Below are 24,141 nucleotides of genomic sequence, written 5' to 3'. Positions count from 1 at the left end.
TTAGATGTCTGCAGATGGAAGGTCTATTTATACTAAATTCTCTTGACAGCTGATGACATCATATGAGCCATTTCCAATGATTTGAATAATGAGGAGGTAGACCTGCCTCTGAATTCAAGTATCATTCCAGATGCAACTCTGACTTAGTCAGGAAATTCTGGAATATAGGCTACAAACTACTCTTGCATATTTTAAAAAGAAAGGGAAAAAAGGACAAAGAAGGAAGCCTTCTTTTGATGTACTTTAATATATACCTAGGAATTATAACCCAGCTATGTAAGAATCCTCATGGAGAACACTGAATACTCTGAAGTGGTGGTTTTGACATTTAATGGCTGTATCTGGAATTGTATTTTTGAGAACTAAAGCTGTAATTCTGCTTAGCAAAAAATACAAAGTAGATAATTCAGTTTCTTTAATAGGGATGCCCTATTAGATGGGAAAACGAAGTCAAATGAATCCTGTTTCTTTAATGCACTCAGATTTTCACAGATTAAAAATTAATCAAAACTTTAGAGAAATCAGAGTTTGATGAACTTGATACCTTAAGATAAATTGTTAGTTTTCAAAAAAAATCTTGCAATTTGTAAAAACAAAGTGCCAGGAATATTATCTGAGGTCCTAAAGATTTCAGAGCAGTGTTTTGGTGTCAGTAATCACAAAGAATTTTAATAAACTCCAGACAGTATTCTGAATTATGTAATTCATGTCTAAGTAGAACTAAGATTAAAAATGGAAGGGAAATATCAAGGAAAGAATTCAGTAGGAACCATGCTGTATTTCCATTAGCAGAAGACTAGGAGATATCGCTGAAATTTCAATAACCTTGTAAAGAATGAGCAATTATTGTGATAATATATTTGATCTGTTCTCCCGGCTTTTAGCAGCTTTATTTGCCTAAAATTATCCTAATCCTTAAGGTCTTCTGTGTTGCACACAGAGAAAAGTTTGAGGAAAAACTTTGGCCATCTCTGCAGACATCCATGTACTTGGCTCTTCTATCAGCACTGGCTTTAACCTCAACCTAAACTTAAATTTCACTCTGGAACAATGAACTGCACTGACACTAGGAATATGCTATTTACAGAAGAAAAAGATAAGGGATAAAGCCTTTTGATCTAGCCCTTTCCTTCCTGTTAGGATCAACTAACAGGATGACAACTGCTTATCTTAATGAGGACAACTGCTTATCTATTGTGACCATGAGGCTTGAAGGGTAAAGACATAATGCCAACTCTCCAGAGATGCCAAATGGAAGACTGGACAGGGCTAGACCTTTGATGATGTCTTTGAGCCACTGAATTAATCCTGGAACAACTGACCTCCAGACTTCTACTGATTTAAATTGAAATGGTTTAGACCATTGATACCGAGGTTTCCTGTTCCTTTTAATCAAAAGCATCCTTAATTTATATGAAGAATTTTCCACCTTAATTAGAATAACCCTTTACGTGGCATATAAGATCTCTTATGACAGGCCCCTGATGACTACATTTCCCACCACTTTCCTTTATGCTCAAGGAAGCACTGCTTTTTTTTCTGTCTCTTCTCAGAAATGTTATCTCAGTGTATATCAATATCTAGCCTTCCCCAGTCTGTCTAATTCATTGCATCATTGCCTTCTCATTGTTCTAACTGGTCAAGTGTCAGTTTAAATGCCCTTTCTCAGAAAGACTTTCTCTGATCATTATAGCGAAGGAAATTACCCCCCTATTTTTTTTTCTATTGCAGAAACATTTTGGCTTTTACTTCAAGGCACTTTTAATTTTTGTTATATATATTTGTTCCTTAATTATATCACCCTGCAATACAATCCCAGTAAAGGCAGGGTATCAAGTATATATTAATTACCTCTGATACCTGGCTCCAACCCAGGCAGTCTCTAGTACATGATAGGACCTTGATGGACACTTGTTGATTAAATAGATGCATAGGGCTACTGGTTGGTTCTTCAACCAGTAACATATGTATAGACAACACCAATTTAAATATTTTAGCCCCTTGGGAAATCAGACCTCAGGATAATGAGGACTGACTCTGATGCTTAAGTGAAGAAATTTAGTTCCTATTCCATAGTGTTTTCTTTCTGAAAATGAGCACTCATCAAATCAGTGAGGCCCTATCATGTTGGTGTTATATATTCTGATTTCCTTTGAGCATTCTCATGTATATCCATTACATCCACTATCAAGGAAGTTTGAGTCAATATGCTATTTAATTTTTTATTTAATTGTGTGCTAAACCAAAGAGTATAATTTATTTTAGTAACATTGTTAAGAACTTCCCCTTTATTAATTTATATCTCACTTATGGAATCATATGGCATCTTTCCATTACCTCTTATTTAAAAATAAAGTTGCTACATTATAATAATGTGAAAACAAATCTTACATCAGAATTTTTAAAATGTGGTGTATGAAAAAATTATTCAGTTAATACCAGGAAAAAGAACAACTTAAAATGGAAGAGCAGAAATAATGACATTTTCCAGTTAGATTTCATTTAGGTATATCATTTAGAAATTAAATTTAGCTGCAGGTAAAGGAGACCTCAGTATAATAGCATAATGAGATTGGGGTTTTGTTTTTCCCTTATAAGAGAAAATTGTTTGCCTGTTGATATTGGCACAGGGGCTCATGTTAGGGACAGGATTCTAGGATTCCCTTGGCCTTTCCTTTATGGTGATTTTGTGGTCACAAGGTGGATGTTAAAGCTCTGGTCTTAACATCTGCATTCTAGTCAGGAACAAGGGTAAAGAAGTCACATTTATTGTGAAATTCTCAGGTGACCTCCACTTATATCTTATTGACCAGAACTGGATCTCACAACTGCACCTAGCTGCAAGGCTCATTAAAAATATATATTTTTGCTGGATGCTCCAGGAAATCACGTTTATATTAATTATGAAGAAAGGAATGGCTGCTTGGTGGATTATTTTGTGAAAGTAGTTATTTCAGATGAGTATGTGTGCCTAATGGTCACATTACTAGTGTCATCCTGAAACTTTGCCATATGATAGAGCATACACTTTACAATGTACACCACAGGTCTCCTTCCTCCCATGGAATCACTGTGCAATGGCGAATGAAAATGTTTTCACTTTTGTTTATGACCAAATAATATCCTTTTTCTGAAATGAAGTTTGATAATTTCTTACAGAAGCAAAACCAGGTCAGAATTTGTCATGTATACAAACTACATTGCAAGAGCAAGGAAGTGCTGTTAGCCAAAGCTAAGAACTAACACTGTACACAGTTCCTTATTCTTTTGCATGTGGATATTCGATGCCCCACAACTCTTTGTTGACAATACTGTTCTTTCCCCATTACATTATTTTAGCAACCTTATAGAAGATCAAGTGTCCTTAGATGTATGAATTTATACCTGAATTCTTAATTGTATTCCATTGATCTATATTTTTGTCTTTATGCCAGTAGTATGCATTACTGATTTTTGTTGCTTTTTAGTGAAATTTGAAATCATAAAGAGTTCTCCAACTTTCTTCTTCAGCAAGGTTTTTGGTTATTCTGGGACTCTTAAGTTTCTATAAGAATTTAGGGGCCAGCTTGTCATTTTTTGCAGAAAACGCAATTGGAATTTTGATAGGAATTGTGCTGAATAAGTATATCAATTTGGGGAATATTGCCTTCTTACCAATTGCCTTCTTCCAATCCATGAACATATTTCCATTTATTTAGATCTTAATTTGTTTCAGTGATATTTTGGGTTTTTTTCAGTGTGCAAATCTTATGTTTCTTTTGATACATTTATGAGGAATTTATTTTTGTGGTGCTATTATAAATAAAATTATGTTCTTAATTTCATTTTTAGGTTGTTTATTCTAGTGTATAAAAATAGAACTATATTTCCTGTATTGATCTTGTATCCTACAAACCTGCTGAATTTGTTTACTAACCCTACTAGTATTTTTTTTTTTTTTTGGTATTTTTAGTATGATTCACTCAAAATAGTCCATAGTACACAATCGTGCCATTTGCAAGTGCCATTTTCAGTCTGGGTGCCTTTTATTTCTTTGTCTTATCTAATTTCCCTGGCTAGAAACTTCAGTACAATGCTGAATAGTAGTGATCATCTTTGTCTTGTTCCTAATCTTATGGAAAGTGCCATTAAGTTTGGTGTTAGGTGTGGGGTTTTTTGTAGATGCCTTATATTAATTTGGAGACGTTCACATCTATTCCTAGTTTGTTGGATTTTTTTTCTATTATGAAAGAGTGTTGGATTGTGTTTAATTTTTTTCCACATCTATTGTGATGGTCTGATCATTTATTTGGGTTTTGTCCTTTTTTCTAGTAACATGGCGTATGGACTGATTTTCATGCCTTGAATAAACTGTGCATTCCTAGAATAAATCCCACTTGGTCGTGGTGTATAAATCCTTTTTATATATGGCTAGATACCGTTTGGTAGTATATTGTTGAGAATTTCTATGTATGTATTCATAGGAAATAGTAGTCTCCAGTTTTCTTTCCTTTGATAACTTTGTCAGTATTACCAGGGTTATATTGGCTTCATAAAATGAGTTGAGAAATATTTCCTCTTTATTTTTTTAAGAAGATGTGAAGTCTATATGTAAATTATTTTGAAGCATATGGTGGAATTTATCAGCGAAACCATCTGGACCTGGACTTTTCTTTGTTGGATTTTTTAAATTATTATTCTGTTTACTTGTTATAGGTCTATTCAGATTTTTAAAGTTTCTTCTTGTGCCAGTTTCAGTAGTTGTACATTTTTAGGAATTTTTCATTTCATCTAAATGATCTAATATGTTAGCATACAGTTGTTCATAGCATTCAATTATACTCTGTTTATTTCTGTAAGGTCAGTAGTAATGTCTCTACTTTAATTCCTCATTTTTCTAGTTAAGATATTCTTTTTTTTTTTCTTGATAAGTCTTGTAGAAATTTGAGTTAGTGGTATAAAGGTGAAATTCAAAAGCTCTCCCTCAGAAGAAAGCAAAAACAACTCATCACATGGTTAAGGTGAGTGATATGGAAGCAAAGGAAAATATATAATATGTATAATTAATTATTTGGTTTCTCAAAAAAAAGATGACATAAAAAAGTATTGATCTTAAATATAGACAACAAACTTATCTGAGATGAAGAATAAGTGAAATTACAAATTTAAAGTGACCACTTATACCAGGCAAAATCAATGAAAAAAACACTCAAATATATCAATAAATATTTATTGTATTTCCACCATATAATGAGTACTCATCTTGTGTATAAAAAATAAGCCAATCTACATCTCATTTATTCTTCACAATAATCTTATGAAGTACGAATTATTTTTGCTTTGACAAAATTTTATTTTTCTATGAGAAAATACATTATACATGGAATCTTAAAATAGGCAACTTATACAAACAGTCATTGGTTTCCAAGGGCTGAGGCATGAGGGAAATGGGGAGATGTTGGTCAAAGAGTACAAACTTCCAGTTATAAGATTTAGTAAGTTCTGGGAATCCAATATGCATGATGACTATAGTTAAAAAAAACAAAAGGAAAATATAAGTGTAGAGAGATTAAAGAACATTCACCATGGTCAGAAAGCTAATATGAAGCAGTGCCAGGATTTTAATCTATGAATGTCTTTCTCCATTACTCTTGCTTTACCAAATACAACATTCCACTTGTGATTCTTACCCAACATTTAAGTATTCATATGCATAACCTTTTATTCATTTGGTCATGTATATGTGTTATTGTGTGTATATATATATTTTTTATTAATGATCAAATGAATATGTATACATGCATATATGAATATACGTATATATATGAATATGAAGTGAATAATTCAATGAGTTGACAGGTTTTACTAGTAGTATATGGCACTGATTTCTGATTACAGATAATAATGAACTTATATCAATTAGTATAAATGAAATTAGTAATTGCTTTCTTCCTTTTTTTCTAACTTAGGATAATTGAAGAATTATCAATTGAAGATACATTTTTATGCTATTTTTCAAGGTAAAAAAAGAGAATACTACATCCAGTAAGAATATGTACTGCTTTCCACCTATTGGTTTATACAACTTACCCAGTAATTGAGCACAGGCATATGAAAGTTTAGATGTCAGCTATAGCTTGGGGTGAAGGAGACAAACATTTCATGTAAGGAAACCACAGACTCAGCAGCAGATGCCTTTTTCATCATTGGCCAATCCCTTTCCAAACATGTGTTTGCATTTTAATGAGAGTAGATATATAACTTCTCAGGAAAAGGCTACAGTAAAGTAGGGTCAAATAAGCAAAATGCTGTATGAGTTGCTGGAGAAATGTCTGGTGACAGGAATAGATAGTGATTGTTGATATGTGATCACTGTTTAAGAGGTGTTGTACTCATGCTATAGGCCTTCAGCAGAGGTTGAAGAAAGCAGTATGATGTTGGAGCTTTTAAGAGTTCCTTCCTTCAAATGGCACCCCCCTCCCTTTTTAATTGTGGATTTGAGTTGAATTGTGGAGTTGTTTCATTGTAAACATCAAATTAGGGGCCAGAATGTATGGGTGTGATTAGGGATTCAGTCCTTCACAGCTGTATGACTTACCCTCTCTGTGCTTAATTGTCTCTTTTACTAAGGGCTGTTGTGGTGCTGAAATAAGTTCAACCATGTGAAGTTAGAATAGTGAGTGGTACGGATCAGGGTCTCAGTAATGTTAATGTTATTGCTATGATTATCCCAAAGCTAAATTTCTTTAACACTACTCGCCAACTAATCTCCAACAAGGTATTAGCTGTTTCAGTTAAGGTGTTTATACTTAAGGGTATTAAAATTTAATTAGGTGACTCCTGAAGGTTAGAAAACCTTCAAAGTCCACAGGACAGGACATCTAATTGTGGAATTTCAGACACTTTGTATGAGGCCCCAGGAGAGGAAGCGTGGCTATTGCAGCAGCGTGCAGTGCCTGGCACCCCTCAAATTACTGTGTGTGGGCAAATGTTTTCTCCATCTGTGTGTAATAGAGCCGCAGAACAAGGAATCAAGAGAGAAAACAAAACCTAAACTCAGGGGAGGAAGTAGACGCAGACTGAAGCAACAGCAGAGGGAGTGTTTCATGACAGTATGGCCGTCTTTTGGATACTCAAGCTGCTTAATGTAATGGAGTTGTGACATTCTTCCTATGCTGTTGAAATGGTCTTGATTTGTGGTTTCACATGGCTTCTTATATGAGTCTACTTGAAAACATGGGAATGAGTGACTCCAGTCTGCTAAGTCTGTTTACAGAGCAGATGTTCAATGAAATTATCTACATGAGAGAATTGTGCATGGAAAAGATGAACCTCAGTGACCTTTGACTATCCTCCGGTAATTTTATATTTTAAGGAAGCTATAGTAACTCTTGTAAATAGCAACCAAGCAAACAGTGAAACAATGAAAACAATTAAAGAATATGGTAAAACTTTTATTCCTCCCATGTCTATAATAATAATTTTGTGTCTGAGCTGCATGCTGGCAAGTAGAAAAACTAAAAAGAAGTCAGAAAGAAATCAGAAATCAAAAAGAAGGAAGGATGGAAGGAAGAAAAAAGGAAGGAAGAAAGGAAGAAAGGAAAAGAAAGAGAAAAAGGAAAGAAAGAAAGAAAGAAAGAAAAAGAAAGAAAGAAAGAAAGAAAGAAAGAAAGAAGAAAATGGTGGAAAAACAAAACTTCTTGAAATAAAATACTATAATTAAAACATTAGCAGAATGGGGTGTTACTTCACTCTTCAGCTCTATATGGAGAGCATTCGCTTAACCTGACAAAATGACTAAGGTTGAGAGGATCAGGGAGGTGAAATCTTGACTGCCGTTCTTTGGCCCTTGGATGGCAAAGGTTATGCTCTCTTCCTTTGAGTTATTTCCTGCCATTTTTCTCCTGATATATGAGCCATTTTGTTCAAGATACTTTTGGTAGGCTCTCTCTAAAAGGATTTCTAGTAACCTCCACTGGCTTGCTGTTTCTTCCTTGCTTCCTCCTGAGAAAACCCCTTCTTGAAATCTGGAAAGAGACAAGCAGGGGTGCCCACCTCCAGCAGTGGTGATTGCTCGGCTGTTCTTAAAGTGTTTTCGAGAGGCCAGATTGAGCCTGCCGGTTGTTGTAAAGACTACCTGTGAAAGAGTGCTCCTAATTAGCTTACTGACTATTTGGAGAAAGCTCTCCTGGTTTCTCTGTGCCTGGTCGTTACTGAGTAAGCTACTGCTGAATGAAACAGATGTGTTCTTTATAATGATGAGGTCATTTTTACGCTTATTAATCTTGAAAGCGGGCTGTTTCTTATAGAACAAAGTTGGATTTGAGAGAGAGAGAGAGAGAGAGAGAGAGAGAGAGATGATGATGATGATGACTTAGAAAGAAAAAGAAAAGAAGCTTTTGTGTGTGTATGCCCACGTATTTTATTAAAAGTTTTAGTGGCTGCTCCAAGAGCAAGGTGTCTGTGCCTTTAATCATTTTCATTTTAAAAACAGAGCCTTATATTTCCACATCTTCAGCTGTCCCAGAGGGCAGCTAGGCCAACTTTAACAACATTAATTTCTCTTTATGACAGGACTAGTGCTGCCCCAGGTCTTCAGAACTGCCTAAAATGTCTGGAAAAGTAGATAATGAAGAGGATATTAGAATTGTAAACAAGAACAATTTTGTAATAAAAACCATATATTTTCTCCATTGGACTTTGGGCTTAATACTGCAGCAGCAAAAGTGTCACGAGTCATAATTTGTTGATGACTACCGAGCATTAGTTACAGTCAGAGCGTGTGCATAAAGGGCAAGTCCTCCTGGCATCCCATTAAAGGAGATCTCGGATGGGTAATTGCAATTTCGTTGTTCTAATGTGTCTCTTTCAGTTGATTTTTCACTGTGCAACCTGATGAAAAGAACTTGTGTATGAAACTTACCAGGCTACTCACGGAGGCTTTTGCCCTTATGCAGAGGTATTCTGCACAAGTTTAAAGGATTTATTAATAGCGAATGTGAAAGGATCACCCTCCTGAAAGTCAAAGGAGACCCATGCCCAACCCTGGATTACCTTCAAAGGTTTAGGAAGGAGCCTGATTGGAGCACTGAAAAAAGAAGCACATCCCTCACTGCTCTGTGTTTCTCCAGGAGCACATCCTTGCTTCTGTCATCTGTTTGTCCTTCTTGATGACAGGGTTTATGAGTATGATACAGTGGACTAAGAAACTGTAGAGTAAGAAACTAAGTGGACTAAGAAACTAAGATTTTCCCCAAGAAACCGAGTGTTCTTCCCTGTTTTTCTGCAAGGAATATGGGAGCAAAGTGTAAAACGTAAGCATTATTGGCTGTTAACATCATAAACGGCACTATCTTCCTAAGGTGCCCGGCAGCTGAGAAAGTTCATACTGTGCTTAACCTTTTGTCTTGGCCTCATCCTTTGTTGTCCTGATTCACTCAAGAAATCTGAACACATAATCCTAAAAGCATAACAGTTTCCAGGAATATGGTTTTTGTTTGCATTTCATATCTGCTTTTATTATACTGAGTGGCCTGTGTTCTATAATCTGTTCCCTGAATTTAGTTTTGTAAGAGCAACACAGATGCACAAAGCCTCTCAATTTCTATTGAGATATTTTCCTATCAAAGGTAATAATGAAAATATTTATGTTTTCAATTAACCAAAACTTACTGCATATTCGTATGATTTTTCTTTTCAAAATTGGCAGTAGCATAAGAACATATGTTTTGAAAGACAGTTATTCTAGTGAAGTGTAGGTTAAGATACCAAATACTTTAATTTGAAGTGAAAAGAGAGGCCACATTGTGCTTTATGAAATCTTTTAAAATATTACGATCTTAAAAATAAGGCGGAAACCTTTCATCTGTATCTATTAGCACCGAATTCCCCTTTTCACAGCTAGGATGGGTGAGTAAACAGCTTCATCCCATAGTGTGATCAGTTAGGTGTGGGTGTCTTCCAGATGATCTGGGGTAGTGGGATCTCATCCCAAGACTGTGCTCACTCGGGCTTGATACAGACTAAAAGACAAAAATGAGCTCTCTTCCATTATTTAGGCACCTGTCCAGAGGTTGGGGGGAAAATTCCTTGTGTAGATTTAGCCTAAGAGAGCAGAGATAACCACCTTGCCTTCTGTGTCTAATAAGATGTGAAAGGGGGCAGAAATAATGAGTATTACATTGTATTTTTCATGTAAAAGCTGGAGAAACAAAACGTCCTGAACACTGGCAGTGATTCCAGTCATTTTCAAATGAAAAGGGCTATTTGTTTCCAAATTACAGCAGCCACTGGAATGCATACGTTTATGGCTCAGAAATCCTCATTTTGTGAAGTAAAATTACCTTTCAGTAATTTAGTCACTGCAGGCTTTCTCCTGCTGACTGGTCAGAAGCTATCAGATAGCTTGCAGCTGCGGGCTTCAGCCCGACCATTTTTTTTTTTCCTAGGACAGGCAGTTAGTTAGTAGAGCCATCAGTACGGCATCTGTCATCCTGCTAGGCCCAAATTGTTTTCTATGATGGATGTCACAGTCTGTATGATCAAAATAGAAGCCCTGCTGCTTTTAATTGCAAAATCGGAGTACTTGCACATTTGTTATTATGCCGAGGTTATTACCTCACACAAAATGAATTAACAGGTGAAAATAATTGATGAGAGGAGTCTAGGGATTTTTAGCCTCTTCAAAGAGACTTTGTAATTATGGCATAATGAATGTTCTGAGACATATCTGTGGGGGGCAGCATGAGACCACCAAAGATCTCTCCAGATTGATGACAAATTCTACTGATTTCTACTGTAATACTGCTTAAATTTACTTAGCAATTAGTTTAATAGGCCTACATGATTCATGATAACATACTGAGAATTTTTAAATAAGTTTGTTCCATCCATCTGTAAATTAAGCCACTTACCTGAGCTTTCTTCCCAAGGTGATGGAAAATGTGAACGAGTCAGACTTTCTGAAACAAAGGTGACAGGATAGGGGTTTGGGTTTCAGAAATACCTGACTAAATGCTGCTGGCATCTCAAATAATTTCCCTTCCCCTTTTCCAATAGCTTGTGAAAAGAGCCTCACCAAATTTTGTCCAAATGCAGTTTTAAGAGTTCCCAGCACATAAAGACTCTGCATTTGTCCTGTGAAGTAAATCGTTTAAACATTTTGCAAGCTGAAGTAATTGCTCTTGGCTTTCTGACCACTCTTCCATTCAGACTTGGTTATATTTCAAATTCATTCAGCCCCTGAGTGCATCCAGAGTGATGGAGTCCGGCCATCTTTCCCCTTCCTTGTGACATCCTGAAACTGCACGGGGGGTATCTCTGTCACCATGAACTTACATGCAATGTCGCTTCAGAGCACAGAAGGCACTGTCCCTGTATTAACCCAGTGCAGCCAACAAGCTGGAATATTGCTTTTCATGTGTGCCTAAGTAGGTACAGAATAGTAGTTGTAAGATAGACAACCTAAAAGCTGCAAGGGTGGAAAATATTAGTAAGTGGCATAGGGGACCATTTAAAGGAAAGAAAAAAAAAAGATCTATAACTGAACTAATCATGAGCATGCTTCTTTTTAACAACTACATGTTATTCACATACTGTATGCATTCAGATCTCAAGGTAATACTTTAATTAGCAAAAGCTCAAAATGAATTGTGAGTGCTATTTTGAGAAACATACATAAAGGAGATCTTGAGACTAAGACAGTTTTACTAAAAGTAAAGGAGAGAAAATGCGATGGAAAGCAGAATTGTAACTTTTGAGGAATGATAAACTCCATAAAGGAGTCACGTGCATATAAACATCTATATTCCTTTTTTAAGTGACAGGGAGTTTTATCACAGATTCAAACTAGATTGATTAATCTATATATCCAAAGACATGCATTATTTACTATTGTTCTTGTTCCTTTTGTCATACACACACACACACACACACACACACACACACACACGTTCCTGCCCCCAAAGGCAGCTTTTCTTTTTGAGGTAGTTTTTAATGACGGTTTGTTGTTATTCTTGTCCTGAGTTAAAATGAAATGCATATTTGAGGTGTGCAATCAATATTAAGGAATGCAATTGATATTGAGGGGACTCTTACATTGTGTATATGGCATAATACATATATAATATAAAATGTGATATTATAGAGTATAGTACATATACACATATCATTCTTTGCAGATATACTGCCAGCATTTTGTAGTTAAGAGTATATAATATCAAAAGATCTCAATAACAGGAAGAAAAAATACAGGCCAGAAAACATAATAAATGCAAGGCAAGTAGTGGATTGCCCCACATGTGAAACGGACTGTGGTAACTCATATCAGGCTGCGTGTCACTTGCAGAGGCATTTTTCATAAACCACACGCCTGCATTTATCTTCAGTATAAACCCCAAGATGAATTCTCCAAAGACATTAACAATAGATAAATGCTTTTTAAACAAAATAGTCTGTTTGAAAAATCTGTGACAAAGGAAGGAAGGTGTTAGACAATTGGACTTAAGTTGTGTCATAAACTATGGCACTGATTTGTGATGTTTACTTTATTGTGGTCTTAACTTTAATTGAGAGAGGAATAACCTAAAATTCATAGGTTAATGCTGTAAAATCTTGGTATTTGTTTCATTTAGATTATACTGGATGACTATTGTGAAACACCAAAGAAAACACTCCAGGAATTCTGAAACAAACAAACAAAATGCGCAGGTAACAAAGTGAATTTCTAAAAAGAATTCGTGTTAATTCAGGTTGGATACAATTGTTGAAACTTGATTATTAGAGACAATTCAAAATCTTCATAACACCACCAAAAAGCAATAGATGACACCATTTAAATTTCACGGTAAGCTATCCAAACACAAATAGATGTGTTCTATACAGAAATGAAGAACAGAGGGACTGGGTGTGCTTTATGATAGCTTTGTGACAAATGACACATACATAGAGTGCAGTGTAACTGACTCTAAAGCAAATTCAGCTGCTTTTTTCTGGTCTCTTCTTTTTTCTGTATAATGTGTACAGAAGTACAAATGTTTAGACGGCGTCTAGTGACTACAAACAAAGAGTATTCAATATAGTGTGTATGTTTACCAAAGAAATTGTGTTTTAGATGGGAAAATCTGATGTTCTTTTTAACGACTATAGAATGTGGAGTAGTTAGGATAGGGAAAAGGGTATTTGTTTTATTCATGGGCCATTGCAAAATGATCCTCCTGTGTCGTAGGGGATGGTGAGCTCATGGAGTCTGAATCACTGACTTACAAGACAGATCTATTTCCAGGAAAGGAAAAAGATTTTGTTGATAATGTAATGAGAATGCAAATAATTTCTTTGATGATGCTAGAATTTTGGTAGTATTAGTCTGCTGCTAGCATGCTATGAATTCTGTGTAATTAAATGGAATTGGATTGTGGACCTGGCTTTATGAAGACGGCACTGGTTTCTGAGTAATACCCTATTCAAACACCTCACTCTGATGTATTGCATTAATAGATCATCAGAAGCAGTTGTCAGTCCAATGATGTATTAGTGTAATACATGAGAACGAGACTCACTGATGATGTATTTAGTACTCACAAGATGGCAGTGTCCAAAGAAGAAATGGGCCCACTAAGGAAGCCATTATAATTATAGGATGAAGTCAGTTCAGCGTGCAGCACTTTACAAGCCTTCTCAGAAGGGTGCTGGGTTGGTGTATTGGTGCCGAACCTACTCTTAGGACACTGTCGCTGGCACAATGAGAAGAGCATTGTCTTCCCAGTGCAAAATCATTTCCACTGGTGAACGGCAAGATAATATACATATGTCTAGTTACCATTCAATATTTTAGTGCATGTCAATGTCTGTGTTGGCAGGAAGCATTGTGTACTGTTAGTGCTGCCTTGTGTGGGGAAAAAATCTCTTAAGCAGGATTTTCTGGGATGATACTCAAATATATTATTGTAACAGCAGTTTTCCAACTGATAGTTTCTGCCAAAGGGGAAGCTTTTGCTAGTAAGTGTCTACATGCCACCAATCATGGGCACAGCTTCTGGCATTAGCTAGAGAGGCAGATATTTTAAGTAAAACATTAAACTTCGGTCTGACTGTCATACATTTTCTGCTAATAGAGCTTGCAACACCTACTATAAATGTAGATGAATTAGAGACTCCCAGTGACCTCTATCTACCTCCTGCTGTGCTTTTTCTAAAAGGGTAAAAGAGAGACTTTTAAATGTTTATAACATAGGGCTAAAAAGGCTTTTTTATGCAATGGAATCGCAGTTACTGTTCACCTTCTTACAGCAGCTGATTGCATCATAAATAAAACAGTAGGGATAGTCATCCCAGCTGTGGAATGAATGCATCCAGAGAGCAACCAGAAGGCATTGGTGAAGGATAGGGAGTTTCCTTCCCAGGATCTGGGCTGGTAAAGATTGGAGGTGTCATTGCAGTTTGGAGGGGAAGAAGTGGCCGGGGAAGCGGAGGAGGAAGCAGAGATGATAGTTGATACATGGCATTTCCTTCCCTGGAAATTTAGTAACTGAGGTATATTTTGAAGTTTCCTGACCCCCTCCCTATTCAGGAAGGGGAAGCTGAAGGGGAAAAGAAGGATTCACCACAGAGACCTCAAGATGCTGAGGCAGTGCTTGTCGCCATTTTCGGAGCCAGGCTGGCAGTGGCTTGCCCACACTATGGAAAACAACCAAGTGTAGAGCACGACACTAAATTTAGAGGGAAAACAGGCATAGGTGGCATTCTTTTTATTAAGTGGCATTTCTACTATTGGATATATTATCACTTTTAAAATTTGAGGTAGAGAACTCACTTTGTGATTTATGACTTATAAATAGAAATTCTTTCAGTGGACTCCTTTAATTACCTCTGTTTGGTCTAAAGGCTTAGAAAAATGTTATGGAAACAAAGCATTGCGCACTTTAAGTCGACAAGAAAAATGATTTGGAAATGCTTAATATATCTAATCCTTTTTAAAGAATGATTGTTTTATGTAATGCCCACTAAAGTATGCATTCTCCTAAATGTCTCTTGATTTTCCAAACTATTAACCCCTAATACTCAGTTCTATATCAGACTCGTTAGTAACACTGCTGAACTGCCGAATGATCCTTTTATACTATGTAAGTTTTCTTAACATCTAGGAACTAAGGCTTGGGCTATAGACTTGAACCTAAGAATGCATAGACATCATGTAAATTTTTAAAAAATATTTTTGTGGGTCCCTAAGACACCAAAAGAGGTAAATCTTCAATATGAATTTCAGATTATTACACTATAGCTTGTCACCACTTATTTTCATGTGAGATAAAGATGATTTTTACATTAACTGAAGGCAGTTTTGTTATATATTTAAATACACACAGGTATTCTTACTTTTGCCAAAGATTTAGTTATTTGTCGGAGAGTTTCAAAATTCTTTTCATTAAAAATGTACATGGTTAATGCACCGAATATTTGTCGTAGACTTCCACATTATTAAGGAACGTGTATTATCGTGTTTGCACAAAGTTAAGCAACAGTGATGACAAAATTTAAAAGAAAACCCTGGGGATTTTCTTTGCTTTAAGTAGTAGAAACAACTTAGACACTACCCCAGACTCCCTTTCCCTGCCTTCATTCCTCCCTCCTTCTCTCCTTTCCTTCCTTCCTTCCTTCCTTCCTTCCTTCCTTCCTTCCTTCCTTCCTTCCTTCCTTCCTTCCTTCCTTCCATTGATTAGATAGTAATAATGGAGGAGGAAGGTTAGAGAAACAGGAAGATACAGTAACACCTTCAAACTGTGATAACCAGGAAATAATTATTACCTAAAAATGTGTAATATTTCTAAAATACCACATAGTTGCAAGTGTATGTTAATGATATTTCCATATGATAAGATGTATTTTCTATATACAGGCCCAATAACAGTCCATAAGTAACAGGGATATAAATTAATTGTAAAATTAACAATAGGAAAATTCACCCTTTGAAAACACTAATGTTCTGAGGAATGCTTTTAATAGTAGACAAAAAAAAAAAAAAAAGAATGAGAATATGGGGATGCAAAAAAAAAAAAAAGAAGAAGAAAGAAGATTAAACTCAGACAGTTATGTGAAAAATGAAATGTTTGGGATTTTGAAGCTTTTATTCTAATAGTGTAAACATGCTCATTTTAAGTATATTTCCAGTATTTTAAATAGTATAAAAGAGAGCTACAAACGTTTTATATAATTTAAATTGCAGTAAACAAAAATAAGAACCAGAACCCTAACAGAAAAATGAATTCTGATCTTTCAAACATTGTGCTGTATTCAAAGACGTCTAAGGTAGCATTAAATCTAAGCCTGTACCCAATACGTGTTGCACCATCCAGGAAGTAAGACCAACCAAAAAAATCCAGAGTTCTTATAAACATTGCAGAAGGTAAACACTGATTGAAATCATTGCAAGTGGTTTGCAGTTTCCCAAAAATTTATTTTAAAATATAAACAAATTCAATACACCATGCCATTTTTTTTCTAGGAAAAAACTGTTTAATCGCATCAAGATCTACATTATTGGAGTAAAAGATTAAATTGTTATCTAAACGTGAAGCCCAAGGAGTAAGTTGCCTTGTGCGCTTTGAGACAAAATTGAAAGCCTGGTTTAGTAAGACACAAATCTGCCATTTTCACCTGATACTGATGCAAAGAATTCTTCATCAATTAAGCCATTTTTCAAAGGTTTTGCTAAAATTCCAGCTAGCGTTCACACTGGCATTTTGATAGTGGCACTTCTTTGCTTAAATAGTTTTGACACCTAATTGTCTCCATAGACTTTTACTTATAAATCCATTCCCCTGAATCACTCTAGTTTGACAGCTGGAACTATGGTTTGTCATGCAGTATGTGGCAATTCTGTGATGAGCATGAGTGTCTTAACTCTCGTTTCCTCCCCATACCTTATCTTCCACTGTTTCTGTGTTTTTCTTTTCTTTCCAATCTTTTTCTCCCTCTGCCTCCCTCTCTTTGTGTGTCTCTCTCTCCCTCTCCAATTTCTATGGCAAATAGTCTAGGTTACCCTCTTCTTTCAGCGACATAAATGTTGCCTTTTCGCTTGATGGAAATTCGCCTCATCGCTTTTCTCCATCTTTTCAGGCTGTCTGATCGTCTCATTCTGGAAATGACTATTTCTTTTACTTTTTACATGAGGAGTTATTTTTCCTATTACTAGCCTTCACCTTCACAGATATAAAAACCTAATTGTGCACTGTAGTACAAATGAAATCCGAAATTATCAAGTGCAAAATTAGCATTAAAAAATCATAAGACAACAAACAATAGGGCTTTTATGTGATTTTTGTAATTGCATGGGACTAGTTACTCTGGCAATAATTGTTTGTGCTTCATTAACATGCAAAATGGTTTTATAGACTAACCCACACACAAAAGAAACCATTTTTGATGAGAACTGTGCTTTGTTTAATGTTAGACACCATTGTATTTGCTTTCCTAATATAACAGTTCTAATTAGTACCTAGCACTCATCCTGAGTTTTTCAGCTTGAACACTCTGAAGGTGACAATCGAGTCACAATTCCATGGCACTCTTTGTCAGTACCTGTCAAAATATAGCTAAGCCTTTAGGAGTTGTGATCTAAATACTGAGAAAAAAAAAAGTTAATAGTCCAGAAACAATATGTCTCTAGGTAATTTTAAAAAATAAAATTGCACATTAGCCCTTGCTTAAAAACATAATACCATTAATGCTATTCAATTAAGTGCAGCCCTGACAAAACAAGATTTGTCCTAATAATTTCTCAGCATTGTTTTTTATCATCCAACCTTTATACATTTGCATGATTCATTTGATTTTACCTCCCTGGTGAGGTAGCACAGATAGATGAATATCAAATTTTGAAATCAGTTAATCTGTACTTGCACTCTCTTCAGAGGTGATTAGCTGTTTATCTTAAAAGCATGGAAAATATATTTTTTTTAACCACACTGAAGAAGTGACGCCATTAGACGAAGACTTTGTGAAACTAAGCATCAGGAAGAGTCCCGATTTTTTCTACCATGGAAAGCATGAGGTCCTCGTTGGGGGCCTGTCTCTAGTTAGGAGAGAATGCAGACTCTAAGACACGAAGACGATTTCCCAACTGTTGTTGAATCCCATGTCCTCATCCTCACAGAAATGATTGCAAGAGAAAACTAGGTTTATTACGGATGCTGCCATTAATGGGCGCTGACCACCCAAAGCATACCAAACATAAGACCTGTTAATTTTGGGAAAAATGACACAAAAGGGAGACTGATTTAAATCTTTATCCTTGACTGGGCTTATAGGAAATACTCGATCAGGGGTGCCTGGGTGGCTTAGTCAGTTAAGGGTCCAACTTTAGCTCAGGTAATGATCTCGCCGTTCATGAGTTTGAGCCCCACGTTGGCTCAGAGCCTGGAGCCTGCTTTGGATTCTGTGTCTTCCTCTCTTTCTGCCCCTCCCCTGTTCATGATGTCTCTCTTTCTTTCAAAAAGAAATAAACATTTAAAAAAATTAAGAAAAAGAAAGACGTTCTCCCAAACGAGCCGTTTATTAATATGCATGCCATGGGTATATATTAGACAATCAGTCACCATCAAGCAAGGAGGGTCTTATGTTCCCATTTTTGTAGTGACTAAATTTTGAGTCATGAAAGAATAGACCTAGATCCAATTCACAGAAGTCCCAAGTAATTCACTTTTAATTTGAGCAAGTATCTTATGTGTTTTGAAAAGCTCATTAGATCTAACTGTAGAATTCTGCATTTATTATGAGAAACTCAACTGAAACTTAGTCTAAGAAAATTCTATTTAGGATTCAGGTCCTTTTTCCCTTTCACCCACTGCATTACTTTTTCTTCAATCTAACTCACCCTATGCTGGATCCTTTAGATTTTCCAGAACCCTTAAATGCGAAGAATAACTACAGTGTTATCAGAAATATTCTAAAACAGATTAAAACTTGTGGTTGCTTTTCTTGGAATAAATCTATTCCAATCTATTTTTCGGTCACTAATAGCATTCTCTTCTCTAATTTTGTATCCCAATTCCACCACATGGCAACATATTCAGAGTGTTTTTTTTTTTATAACAAGGAGGAGGAATCATTGCTAACTTAGTCCTCCTGAATAGCCCACTGACAAATATAATGATATTCAAACACCCTTCTATTCTTCATTCCAGCAATATTCAGACCTCATCATCAGCTAAATCCAAGCAACGTGTGTGTTTGGGGAGGGAAGGTGGTTTGCAACTGGGCAAATAATCAAAGCAGAGGAATGAATACAACCATCTGTATGGAAATTGGTAAACTGCAAATTGGTCCCCTAACTGGGATTAGGGAGCATACATGTTTTCCCCAGCTCTGCTTCTTTCCCAGAATTTCACATACATCAATAACAATGGCTTTTACTTCCTTCAGCTGAAGATGGAGAGAGAGATGCTTTAAAGTTGTCACTGTCAGGAAGGGTTTGTCCTGCATAGTTATAAGCCCATTATTTAAAAAAAAAAAAAAAAAAAAAAAGAAGCAAAATGAAGGCTTGTTTCCTACAGTGAATTTAACACTTTTCTTGCTCTGTATTATGGTGACAGTGCTGAAAAGTAGTATGAGGAAAAAAAAGAAAAAAAGGAAAAAATGGGAATAGATTTTTAAAACTCGAAACCACAATATTATATGATGAACATGTTGGGATATTTAAATACGAATATACCTTTTAAAAGCACAGCTAGAACCAAAGAATATTTGATAATCTTTCATTTTATTTTCCTGTTCATTTCTATTTTTGCAGAAATCCTTTTTGGGGTCTCCTAGGAACCTAGTGTAACACAACTGGGTATAATATGAGCACTGATATTAGGATCCCTAAAATACAGTTGTTAAAAATGTATAAATTATAAAAAGATAAGCCAAAGAGAAGCAAATAAAAGTAGATGATCTAGCCTAAATGATTAGTTCTAAAGTTTATTATAGACATAGTCTGAAATAGTTGTTTGTTTAGAATTCTAAAAAGCCCTACAACTTTTTTTTCTTTTAATTTTTTTTTCAACGTTTATTTATTTTTGGGATAGAGAGAGACAGAGCATGAACGGGGGAGGGGCAGAGAGAGAGGGAGACACAGAATCGGAAACAGGCTCCAGGCTCTGAGCCATCAGCTCAGAGCCTGACGCGGGGCTCGAACTCACGGACCGCGAGATCGTAACCTGGCTGAAGTCCGACGCTTAACCGACTGCACCACCCAGGCGCCCCAAAAAAGCCCTACAACTTTTGATAAATTGCATACAATTGGGAAATAGCACAGAACAAAATCTGTAAGATTCTATATGAATGATTAGGATATTTTTGTCTATTAAAAATCTTATGTACATAAATATGCTTTTAGTTATCTCTCATTATAAAATGTGTACTCTCAACTTAAAAGAAAGCAGTGGATGCCAGGAAGAAAAAAAATCCTTGAAAAAAATTTAAATTTGACTATTTCCCCCATCTTTTAAATATGAATATATGAGCAAGCTGATTGGAGACAGTATTATGTTGGCTTCATATTTTGGGACAATATATTAATACTAATTGTAGTGGGTTGAGTGGTAACTTCTTAAAAAAGATATGTCCAAGTCCTAAAACCTGGTACCTGTGAATAGGACTTTATCTGGAAAAAAAAGTGTCTACATATGTAAATACATGAAGGATCTCAAAATGAGATTATTCTGGATCAACTGAGTGGGCCCAAAATGAAATGGCAAGTGTCCATGAAAGAAGAGAACAAAGTTGGAGACAGAAGAGAAGACCATGTGAAGCTGAAGGCAGAGATTGGATCAAGGCATCCTCATGGCAAGGAATGCCAAAGATTGCTAACAGTTACCCGAAGATAGGAGAGAGGGAAGGAACAAATTCTCCTTCAGCACTTTCCAGAAGAAATCCACCCTGCTGGCACCTTGATTTAGGACTTCTGGCCTCCAGAACTGTGAGAAAATAAATTTCTGTTGTTTTAAGTTATCAAGTTAGTGTTAATTTTTTGTGGCAGCCCTAGAAAATGAAGACACTAATTTTCATAATACTAACATTCAGGTACCACACATAGCTTTCTATGTGTAAATTAGAAACAGTCATTTTTCATCACTGTAAGTGTCACAGAAAGCAATAGACCAAATCCATAAATGAAAACAAAACTAACAAAGGAAATAACAACTTCAGCCTTACAATAAGTTATTTAGCATAAAGGAATAGAAACAACTGGACTTCAGACAATCCTCTCTGGGGCACCTAACTTCTGATTTTCCTGGTTCTTTTTTAAACAAATATTTTAAAAACGATTTTAGGTTCACAAGAAAGTAGAACAGAAGGTAAAAAGAGTTCCCACAGAAGCCCCACCTCTTTCCCCTCCCTACATACATAGCCTGTCTACTAACATCTGCACCAAAAAGGTAGAATTCTTACAATATCCCATCAACATACATTGACACATCATTGTCATTTAAAATCCAAAGTTTACTAGGATTCACTCTTGGTGTTGTACATTCAGTTGGTTCGGACAAATATACAATGACATGTGTCCGCCATTCAAGTATTATACAGAATAATTTTACTCCTTAAAAACCCTCCCTGTTCCACCTATTCATTTCTCACTGCCTCCCCAATCCCTGGCAACCACTGATATTTTTGCTGTTTTCATAGTTTTGCCTTTTCCATTGTGTCATATAATTGGGATCACATAGTATATAGCTTTTTCAGATTGGTTTCTTTCATTTGGCAATATTAATTTAAGTTTCCTCTATGTCTCTTCACGGCTTGATAGCTTATTTCTTTTTATCACTTGATAATATTCCATCATCTGGATGTACCATAGTTTATTTACCCATTCATTTACTGAAGAACATTTTGATTGCTTCCAAGTTTTGGTAATTATGAATAAAGCTGCTCTAAACATCTGTGTGTAGGTTTTTGTGTAGACATAAATTTTTAATTCATTTGGGTAAATACCAAGGAGGTGAAATTGCTGGATAGTATGGTGAGAATATCTTTAGTTTTGTAGAAATTATAAAAGTTTCTCCCAAAGTGACTACCATTTTGTAATCCCAAGAGCAATGAATTAAAGTTTCTTTTTTATCCACATCTCCTTGCCAGTATTTGGTGTCTTCAGTGTTTTGTATTTTGGTCATTCTAATAGATATGTCGTGAATTCTCATTTTGTTTTAATTTGCAATTACCTTGAGATACATGATGCCAAACATATTTTCATATGTTTACTTGCCCTCTGTGTATCTTTTTGGTGAGGCATCTGTTTAGGTCTTTAGGTATGATGAGAGTGGGCATCCTTGCCTTGTTCCCATAGTGGGAAAGTTCTTAGTTTCTTACCATTAATATAATGTTTCCTGCAGGTTTTTGGTAGATGATATTTCTCAAGTTAATGAAGTTCCACTCTGTTTTTACTTTTGAGATTTTGTATCGTGAATGGGTGTTAGATTTGTCAAATGTTCTTTTTTTCTATTGATATAATCATATGAATTATCCTCGTTAGTATATTGATGTAATGGCTTGAATTAATTGAGTTTCAGATGTTGAACCAGCCTTATATATCAGAGGTAAGTTCCCTTGATTTTAGTGATAATTCTTTTTATACATTGTTGGACTCAATATACTAAGAATTTGTTGAGGACTTTTATATCTCGTGCTCATGAGAGATTTTGATTTGTAGTTTTCTTCTAATGTCTTTGTCTCGTGTTGGTGTTGGGTAATGCTAATCTTATAGAATGAGGAAGTATTTCTTCTGTTTCAATCTCTGAAGGAAGTTGTAGATATTAGTTTTTATTACTTAAATATTAGTAGATACCTTATTTTTAATCAGTAAAATGGAATTAAAAATAAAGGTAACATACAGACATACGACAGAAATTTCAAATATTTTCTTCAGTAGCAGTCTTTGTTATAGAAAATATCAGGATTTATATTCAGGGACTTCACAATGTGATTTATAGAAAAGGTGTTTTCCAGCTTTAGATAACAAATATCGACTGCAAAATTAAGTAAAATAAAAATGTATGATGTATAATATATGCTGTGAGAAAGATAAATTTATCATAATTTTGAGGATTATTAAAAGAAAGTATTAATTTAAGCCCATTTTGAAAATTCCTTTTGGATATATTAAAAAAATAAATCTCTGGAAATATACTAGCTTTTCTAAAATAGGCTTTTTTTTTTTCAACATTTTTATTTATTTTTGGGACAGAGAGAGACAGAGCATGAACGGGGGAGGGGCAGAGAGAGAGGGAGACACAGAATCGGAAACAGGCTCCAGGCTCCGAGCCATCAGCCCAGAGCCTGACGCGGGGCTCGAACTCACGGACCGCGAGATCGTGACCTGGCTGAAGTCGGACGCTTAACCGACTGCGCCACCCAGACGCCCCTAGGCTAATTTTTTTGTAACTGGAAATAAACAACAGTTTTGAACTCTCCATTATGAAAAATGATAAACTTTAAAAATTAGACACCATTCAAAGCTTACCAAGACTTTCATTAACCCTAGTTTTTGAGGCCTAGAACTAGATGTGATTTTCCAGCGCTTTACTGAATCATTCCAAATTAGTTATCAGTAATAGGTTTGTTGTCAGCAATAGGTTTATTATCTAGTTGTTTATTTATTGAAAGCAATAGTTCAGGAATACTAAAATAGTCTATAAGATACAATCTATTTTTTTTATATGAAATTTATTGTCAAATTGGTTTCCATACAACACCCAGTGCTCATCCCAAAAGGTGCCCTCCTCAATACCCATCACCCACCCTCTCCTCCCTCCCACCCCCCATCAACCCACAATCTATTTTTTATATGTCAATAAATATACCTAGTTTCATGGTGAGGGAAATTCCTAGCTAGAGTACAGACCAACTGACTTATGAATAACAAATGTCAGTGAGAAGAGTGACCATTTTCTAGCCATAGAACTCTAATATTTGTGTAGATTTGAAAATTAGCAGCATGGAGATAGTCTTCTAATTTTTTTCTGAAATGAAATAGAAGGCCAAGGTCTCTATTTATTTGTTCTCTGTATGTGATTCTAAGCCCTTGTATAGCTAAGTTCAGTTGGTCTTGGAATATTACATTATGTTATCATTTTCAATATACCATTACTTACTTAATTGATTATACACACATACATGCATAGTACA

The 24,141-nt window shown here is 35.5% G+C and overlaps 1 long non-coding RNA gene across 1 annotated transcript in view; it reads left to right on the top strand.

The window, feature by feature from the left end:
- LOC102900150 overlaps positions 1–20,060 on the top strand; it is a 65,735-nt gene extending 45,675 nt beyond the window's left edge. Inside the window, exon 4 of the long non-coding RNA XR_002739575.2 lies at positions 12,612–20,060. This is a non-coding gene — a long non-coding RNA (uncharacterized LOC102900150). The remainder of the gene's footprint in view (positions 1–12,611) is intronic.
- Positions 20,061–24,141: the final 4,081 nt, after the last annotated feature.

This window comes from Felis catus, chromosome F2 (assembly GCF_018350175.1).
Source record: "Felis catus isolate Fca126 chromosome F2, F.catus_Fca126_mat1.0, whole genome shotgun sequence".
Taxonomy (NCBI): domain Eukaryota; kingdom Metazoa; phylum Chordata; class Mammalia; order Carnivora; family Felidae; genus Felis; species Felis catus.
The sequence above is the reverse complement of the archived record's forward strand: the minus strand, read 5'-3'. Positions and strand labels throughout refer to the sequence as shown.